Below are 8711 nucleotides of genomic sequence, written 5' to 3' on the forward strand. Positions count from 1 at the left end.
CATATTTTGAATTTCAAAATTAATGATATTATCAGTAACTACTGACTTGATTTGAAAGCAAAATGCCATAATGACTTTTCTAAAATTTATTTTAACTTTAATCAAGATATAATAACCGTCAATTTGAAATTCAAAATTTGCTTAATCAAATGTCCAAAGCTCAAGAAATCAGCATTAATTACTAATTTGATTTGAAACAAATAGTCATCAAGAATTTTTTTTATTTTTTAATTTAACTTTAAATTTTATCATGAAAATAATGTTGGTGGAACTCTTATGTAATTGGACGTCAACAATGTAAAAGTGAGTAGTGGCTATTTTTCCGATCAGTGGATACCAACCAGTTTTGGAAACACTGATGTTTGGTCAATCAGTGGTCAACAGGGAGATTGAAGAAACAGAGGTTTTATTTCAGAAGTGGAATATTTTGAACAATCAAATGTTCGAACCAATTTCAAGAATACTATACCCAAACAATCAAGATGAGGTGCTTAATATTCATCCAAGTGTATAGGAAATTTTTTAGTATAAAAATGAAACAACTGTTTAATTAATAGTACAGATCAAAACACTGAAGTGATAGGATAAATTATGTTACATATAAACACTGTTAAAATAAACAAAGATAGAATAAACACTGTTAACATAAACAAAGATAGAACAACTAATGTTGATGGGGAACCACTATTGTTGGAGAGTGTTTCACATTTAGTTGATCAGTGCTTGTCTGGACTTTGGTCTTGATCAGTGGTTTTTCATAAATGAACAGTGGATGATGTTTATCAAACTTTATGTACAACCGTCGTTATATCCAACACTTGTTAGGCAGATCAGTGATTTGCCATATTAACTTGTTATAACCAATGTCATTGTAGGAAACTTAGCTGGGCAGTGCCTATTGTAGGAAACTTCAGTTTACCTACAAAAACTGATGAATTTAGAATAAATAACGCAAACTATTGTTAAGTCAAACAGCTGATGGAAAACTTTTTAAGCACTGCTAGTAATTAAAACACCGATAGTGATTAACAAAACTACGTTTAATTGCTCAAATTGAGATGACGGGAGATCTGCAAAGGATTACAAATGAATCAATGCACCAATAAACAGTAAATCAAAACGTTAGAAATACCAAAAAATAAATCACACCAATTTAAGTTACCTTGGTGATGTCCTAAACTTTTGTACCGGTATCACCTATCAACACACCTGGTATCACCTTTCACATTTCCATCTCCTCAACAACCGTCCGACAGAGGTTGCTTCTAATCAACAAACTCTATAAACCAACAAAAAAGCTTTAGAAAGACAAAGTACAAAACATATCAAAATAAATCTACTCGTAATAACATGATACAACAAAGCAAACATACCAGAGTCACCGATTAAGAGGAGCTTGTACAAAAGCGTTCATCGAGTACGATAAGAAACCCTAGGAGATCTGTTTCTTCTTCTGAGGATAGAAAAGGCTTCATCATGTTCAGTATGAGAAAATATATAAAACGAAATAAAATTTCTGAATAAAAAAATAGATCTTACATGATTATTCTCTTCTTCAACCACTCGACGATACATGATTTAGGGTTTCAAATGCAGATGTATTGAATAGAAGTAACCTCTGCCGTACATTGTTGAGGAGATGAATATGAGAAGAAGAAGAAGAAAGATAAACATCAAAGAGGATAAACATCGATCGGAATAGAGCAGAGCAGAGAGAGAAAGAAAGTATTAGCCCTAAATGAGTAAATGAGGGATGATATAAATAGAGGAGGGCAGTGGTACTGTTGGGCGGGAAAAGAGAACTGACTATGCCCTAATTAAGTGACACGTGGCCCAAATAACTTTCATTTATTATATATAATAGATTAGGACCATAAGCCGTCATTGAAGACCTCGACCGAGTTAAAAAAAACGCCATTTAACCAAACAAATTATATGATTTTTTTTAAATGACGATTAACCTTAGAACAATAACAATTACTTAATTCTAAGTCTAACGATCAACAATTACTGAATTCTAATTTCTAAGTCTAACAAACAACTAAACACTTAATTTAGGGCTCAACATTCAAGAGAATAAAAAACTGTAAGACTCTAAACTGTTTTAACTGAAAACACGCAGCGGAAATGCGAACCGTAAAATTTTTTACTTTATAAACGTTCTAACATACTTGAAAACCGGCTAAAGAATTCATTTAAAAGGATTACATCCCTCATTTTTGGTTATTATATTAAATATAAAACTACATGACGTACAATCTGCGTTCTGACTCGATCTTCGGCCGCTTTGCACTCCATGAGGACGACCTATGTAACATGCAGTCACCATATACATCCACATCATTAGTAATTAGTGACATCATACATAAATTAAAACATATGTAATTAAACGACCACATCGCATTCTTTCCACATAAACTGATTTATCTGATTATTTCCGAATTTAATCATTGGATTCCAGTGTCGAACCTTCGAGAGCCCAATATTACTATACATGCACTTTCATTTCATTCTCAATAGCAACATGGTTAGCATCGTTAAATCTCATTCGTATAATTAAAACCCTTGTATACATATATACAAGTTCCATTCGTCCACATATATTAAATTCCAATACGTTCATACATATCTTTCTATCCATACACATATATACAATTTACATCCTAACACATTTAGACATGCAAGTCTTAGCCACGTACGTCCATACATATAAATCCCATACATACGTGCATACATATAAGTCCTATCTACTTACACACAATTAAATCCATACATACATACATACATATTTCATCCCTATACATGCTCACATACAAGTTCCATCCACTTACACATAATTAAATCCATACATACATGTATACCTACTTCATCCCTATACATGCTCACATACGAGTTCCATCCTTACCCTCACCTCACAAAAACTCTTTGGTAAGTTTAGGGTGCATAATGGGGCTTGGGAATGGGGCTACGGGGTTCGGGATCGAAGAAAACGAACAAACGGGGAAAACCTAGGTCCTGGCGTAGCCAACGAGTTTCGGCGTCGGGCTCTGCTGGTCCGCGCCCAGATTTTGTGTTTTTTTTCTTTCTATTTCGATCTATCTAACAAAATCAAGTTATCTAACCATCTAGTAATGCAAAACATGTGGTAAGTTGTAGATTTTCATTTGGTGACTTTGCAAGTAATGAGTATGAGATTAGTCTTTGATTCGTATGTTAATAAGCATGAATATGTGTTAAAATCACCAAATGAAAATCTACAACTTACCACATGTTTTGCATCACTAGATGGTTATAAATCTTCAATCATGCAAGCATTTGGGGCTCAGTTCCATCATCAGTTTCAAGATTTTCGGGTCATTTGAGAGAACACTCTTTTTCTTCTCCTTGTGTGTGTCGACACACACAACACACACGCACATATCTCGAAGTTTCTATTTTGTAGAAACTTCAATTCAAACCTTTAATTTCAGCCCTCTTGTTATCACTTGATCACATTTGTCACAGATTTCATTCCTTACTTATTTGATTTATAATTTAACTAAGTTAAATAGCTTGGTTATTTTATTTCATGCTCTAACACAAGAAAACATACTAGTGAATTAAAAATTCAGGTTTTGGGACGTTACAAAAACCCACCTAATTTAGGGCAAAATTAACAATTATATATTAGGGCAAAATTGTATGAATCAAGAAAGTGGAATGAACAAAAAATGCCTTGATTGGGACGTGGTGGTCATCGGCTTCAATTCTGATGGTTTACGGTAGTCGTCAGCATGGCTGTGGTGGTGTCGTGAAGGGACGATGTAGTGGTGGTGGTGGGTCAGTCGTTGTAATCGAACAAAGTAGCAACGACGTCGCTTATTTTTTGTTTCTAGTTTTTTTAACTAATTATTATTAATTACATTAAATAGATGTTTGGATAATGCATATAGATCAAAATAAAACTAATGGGCCCAATATGTTATAAAATTTAGATATGGATAAAAATAAAATTATTTAGGCCTAATAAGTTGTAAGATTGATTTTTTATAAAAAGTGTGTCACACCCCAACTGATGACGGAAACATTGGGGCATGGCACTGAGCGAAACAGATTGTCAAGAGAAATTCCATAACTACTAAATTACCAAATAGTTAATATTATGTCCCATATCATAACCCATTAAGTAATCTAATTATTACAGACATAGATATTCTCCAAACAAAACATGTTCTGACAACTCAGATTTAAAATAAATAAATTGTCTTTGTTTCTAGACTCCATCCTACTTGATTCCACAAACGCAGGAAAAACACCACATCCTAGCAGACAGCATCCTAAACACCTGTCACATACGTTAAAATATGGGTCAATACACATAGTGTAAAGGTGAGCATACAAGTTTGATAATAGCATAATAGAGTTCGAAATTGTTTACGCATAACAAGCATGTAACATGTATAATGTGAAGGCAAGTAGGTTATCGACAGAGAAATATGCACAGACGTGACTGCGAGTTGTAGAATGCGCAACACATATCCCCACTGGGACACGTGAACTAAAGCCCTTAACAACCCTTGTCCACGACAGGTGCTGAGTCCAAACTATAGTACTATCGTTGCTAAGGTGTCAGGCAACAATCACTGTGTTAACATAACATACAAGCATTCATCGAATAACACGTAACATGAAATAGCGTTCAGTGTATAAATAGTGTTTGCGTTGTGTGCCGATTGTGTTTTGAATAAGTAACGTATGTAACACCCAAAAGTGCGTAAAGAAAAAAGGGATCGAGTATACTCACAGATTGTGTTTAACAAGTAAACACTCTCTTGGATTGAAGGGAGCGCTGAGAGAGATTAGCCTGAATAGTTAACCATAGCATAAACGATAAGCGGCGCGTAAAACGGTGAAAAAGTGGTAGGTGTCGGATAGTAATCCAATTGGATGGCCAGTTGATCGGATGTCAATCCGTTCGGATGGTCATCCGATCGGATGGCCATTCGATTAGATTGACATCTTGATGTGTTTGTGTATGATGGTTTGTCTTTTGAAGTTTTCGTTGTAGCATTTTGAATAGAGAAGTATCTCTACCCTTCAGGTCGATCGATCAAACGGCCGTTTGATCGGGTAACGATCCGTTCGACGAGGTATTTCTCAGAGAACAAGTTCACAGCAGTGTTGTCACTCGATCGGATGGTCTACCGATCAGGTGGCAATCCGTTAGAACTGGTAATGCATTGAACATGTGGAAAAATTGTTTAAGTGTTGAAATCCCAAATGTCACATGGTCGGGTGCTCGCTCGATCGGATGGCAATCCGATCGGACGGCAATCCGATCAGACGGCAATCCGTTCGGCGTTCAGTACTTTTGAAAGTTGAATAAACGTTCAAGTGTTAACCCCCAAGTGTAATCCGATAGGGTGACTATCCGATCAGACGGAAATCCGTCCCGTGACCTGATCGTTTTGCTACTTGGAGATTTGTTAAGTTTGCGAGTTGTTCGAGACGATATGACGACGTGTCAAACAATAGAAACCCCATCAATTCCCAAGTGATCCGGTCGGACAGGAATCACCCTAGTCCGGTCGGTCAACGGTTCGAGTCGGTGGTTCATGTTTAACCCGAGGTCGGTTGTCTCTCTGATAGAACACAGATCTTGAACCAACACATCACTAAGAAGGAGTAGAAGATCAGAACAAGCCCCGATTCTATCGGTTTTGAGTGCATTGAGTGTAAAAGAGTTGAAAGAAAGTTAGAAAACCGTCTTTCAATCCTTTCCACCTTGAATATGTTCAGATCTATGCAAGACCTTTGTTTATTCATGTGGAAATCGTCCAGATCTAAGTTGTTCTTGGTGGATTGAAGCCAAAACATGAAGTTCATAAGAACTCCATGATGACATAACCCTAGAACACCTCAAATTCACTGATTTCACGGTTAAAAGTTAAGATTCAAAAGAGAGAAAGATGAAGGAGTGCGTGTAGATCATAGAAGTACAAGATTTAGGTTGAAAACTTACAAGAATCGCGAGAAATCGAGAGAAAGGAGGGTTGAAGCGAGCTGGTCGAGCAGAGGAGCTGTCACATCAAGTGATGTGACAGTTGAGGGTATTTATAAGGTTTCCCAAAAAAGAAAGTGCAAAGGGATCGAGTGGGTCACCGATCGGATGGCTGTCCGATCGGATGGCTGTCCGATCGGATGGCAATCCGATCGGTTGACCATCCGATCGAGCAGTCACTCGATCGAGTGGCTCCGACGATTTGAGTCTCGACGTTTCGTTTCGTGCGTTGTGTTTTGCGATGTATTTCGAGTGAGCGATGCGATAGTATTACCCATTAGTTACACAATTAATCCCAACTACTATATCTAACATACAATCACTATAATTGACTTGCGTTTAGCGTTTGCAATTCGATTGCGATAGAGTTGCGATTGCGTTTCGATTAATCACCACAACATAAACATAAATAAACATGCACAAGTAACACATAAATAGCACACACTCGTAAGATAGTAACCAGAACGCATAATTCGGGTTGCGGATGCGATTGCGATGCGATAAGCGATAAAGCGATAAAACATACGATAAATAGCGATTAAACCTCGATTATTAATAAGTACTCCACATAATACAACTAATGCGATAAAATAAATAGATTATCTACAAGTCAAAGAAGTCAAAACAGTAGTTGAGCAAGGAGTGACAGATCGCAATTTGCAATCTTTTCTTCCTTTGACTTCAATGTTGACTTTGACTTTGACTTTCGAAACACGGGGTGTTACAGCCTCCCCTACTTAAGGGAATTTCGTCCCGAAATTAGTCTTTAGCCGTAACAAACAACTGCGGGTACTTCGCCTTCATGTCGCTTTCGAGTTCCCAAGTGAACTCTGCGCCTCGTTTGCCTTCCCATCGGACCTTCACAATGGGAATGCGCGAGCGTCTGAGCTGCTTGGTTTGGCGGTCCATGATCTCGACAGGCTTCTCCACGAAGTGTAATGTTCCGTTCACTTGGAGATCCTCCAGTGGTACGTATAAATCATGCTCAGCCAGGCACTTTCTGAGGTTCGACACGTGGAAAGTCGGGTGGACGTTGCTAAGTTCCTCCAGTAGTTCGAGTCTGTAGGCCACTTTACCGATCCTTTCCAGAATCTTAAAGGGTCCAACATATCGAGGCGCGAGCTTTTCCTTCTTGCCGAATCTGACCACACCCTTCCAAGGTGATACATTTAGGAGTACGTGGTCGCCAACGTCAAATTCAAGGGGCTTGCGTCGTCTATCGGCGTAACTTTTCTGACGACTCCGAGCTTTCAGCAGATTGTCTCGAATTTGGAGAATTTTGTCAGTTGTTTCTTGCAATAGCTCAGGACCGGTTATTTACGAGTCACCAATCTCGTGCCATACAATAGGCGATCGACATTTTCTTCCGTATAATGCCTCAAAAGGTGCCATTTGAATGCTGGAATGATAACTGTTATTGTACGAGAATTCAACTAAAGGTAAGTATGCGTCCCAATTACCACCGAAATCTATGACACACGAACGGAGCATGTCTTCAAGGGTACGGATCGTTCTTTCAGTCTGACCGTCCGTTTGGGGATGAAAAGCGGTACTTAGATTAAGCGTAGTACCGAGAGCAGATTGAAACGTTTCCCAAAGACGCAAGGTAAACCGACCATCGCGGTCAGAGATGATGTAGCGAGGCGTCCCATGTCGACCAATGATCTCATTGGTGTAGATTCGGGCTAATTTTTCTACCCTGTAGTCTTCTCGTATCGGCAGAAAATAGAAGATTTAGTCAAACGGTCAACGACAACCCAAATGTTGTCGTGACCTGATGGCGTGCGTGGAAGTTTCGTTATGAAGTCCATAGCTATACTCTCCCATTTCCCCATAGGGATCTCGGGTTGGATGAGCAAGCAAGAGGGTCTTTGATGCTCGGCCTTGACTTTCGAGCAAGTCAGGCACTTCGAAACATAGAGAGCGATATCTTTCTTCATACCCGGCCACCAGTACTAGTAGCAAAGGTCCTTGTACATTTTATCGGCACCGGGATGAATAGAATATCAAGACTTGTGGGCTTCATCCATCAGAATCTGTCGTAAATCGGTCCTCTTAGGGATCCAAATTCGTTCCAGATAATGGAATATCCCATTCGACTTATTCACTAGCTGGGCTCTATCGTTGAGAATCCTTTCCTTCTTCAAAGTGCGCTCGGTGAAACAAGCATGTTGGGCTTCGCGGATGAGAGTTTCGAGATGATGCTGGGCTTGAACATTACGAACGCTATGCAAATAGCTTCGTCTGCTGAGGACGTCAGCAATGACATTTGCTTTGCCAGGATGGTAACGAATCTCGCAGTCGTAATCGTTGAGAAGTTCTACCCATCGGCGTTGACGCATATTAAGTTCTTTCTGGCTGAATATGTGTTGTTGGCTCATATGGTTGGTGAATACCGTACACTTAGTACCATAAAGGTAGTGTCGCCAAATCCTCGATGCAAAAACAACTGCGCCTAGCTCGAGGTCGTGGGTTGTATAGTTCTTCTCGTGGATCTTGAGCTGACGAGACGCGTAAGCGATAACCTTGTCCCGTTGCATGAGAACACAATGTCGCAACCCCCGTCCCCTAGTAGTCCCGGGAACGGGCGGCCGCGGCCAGTTTCGGTGGTATCCTATTTTTGTCTAATTTGGCAGCGGAATTTACATCAGGACCGTAGTTAGAAAATATT

The 8711-nt window shown here is 39.0% G+C and overlaps 1 long non-coding RNA gene across 1 annotated transcript; it reads right to left on the minus strand.

Moving 5' to 3' along the window:
- Window positions 1-566: 566 nt before the first annotated feature.
- Window positions 567-1654, minus strand: LOC110928323. Its single transcript, XR_002586291.2, has 3 exons — window positions 1540-1654; window positions 1374-1453; window positions 567-1279 (listed from the first exon to the last, which is right to left on the minus strand). It is a non-coding gene; the product is annotated as an uncharacterized LOC110928323 (long non-coding RNA).
- Window positions 1655-8711: the final 7057 nt, after the last annotated feature.

The sequence above is a fragment of the Helianthus annuus genome, chromosome 3 (genome assembly GCF_002127325.2).
Source record: "Helianthus annuus cultivar XRQ/B chromosome 3, HanXRQr2.0-SUNRISE, whole genome shotgun sequence".
NCBI lineage: Eukaryota > Viridiplantae > Streptophyta > Magnoliopsida > Asterales > Asteraceae > Helianthus > Helianthus annuus.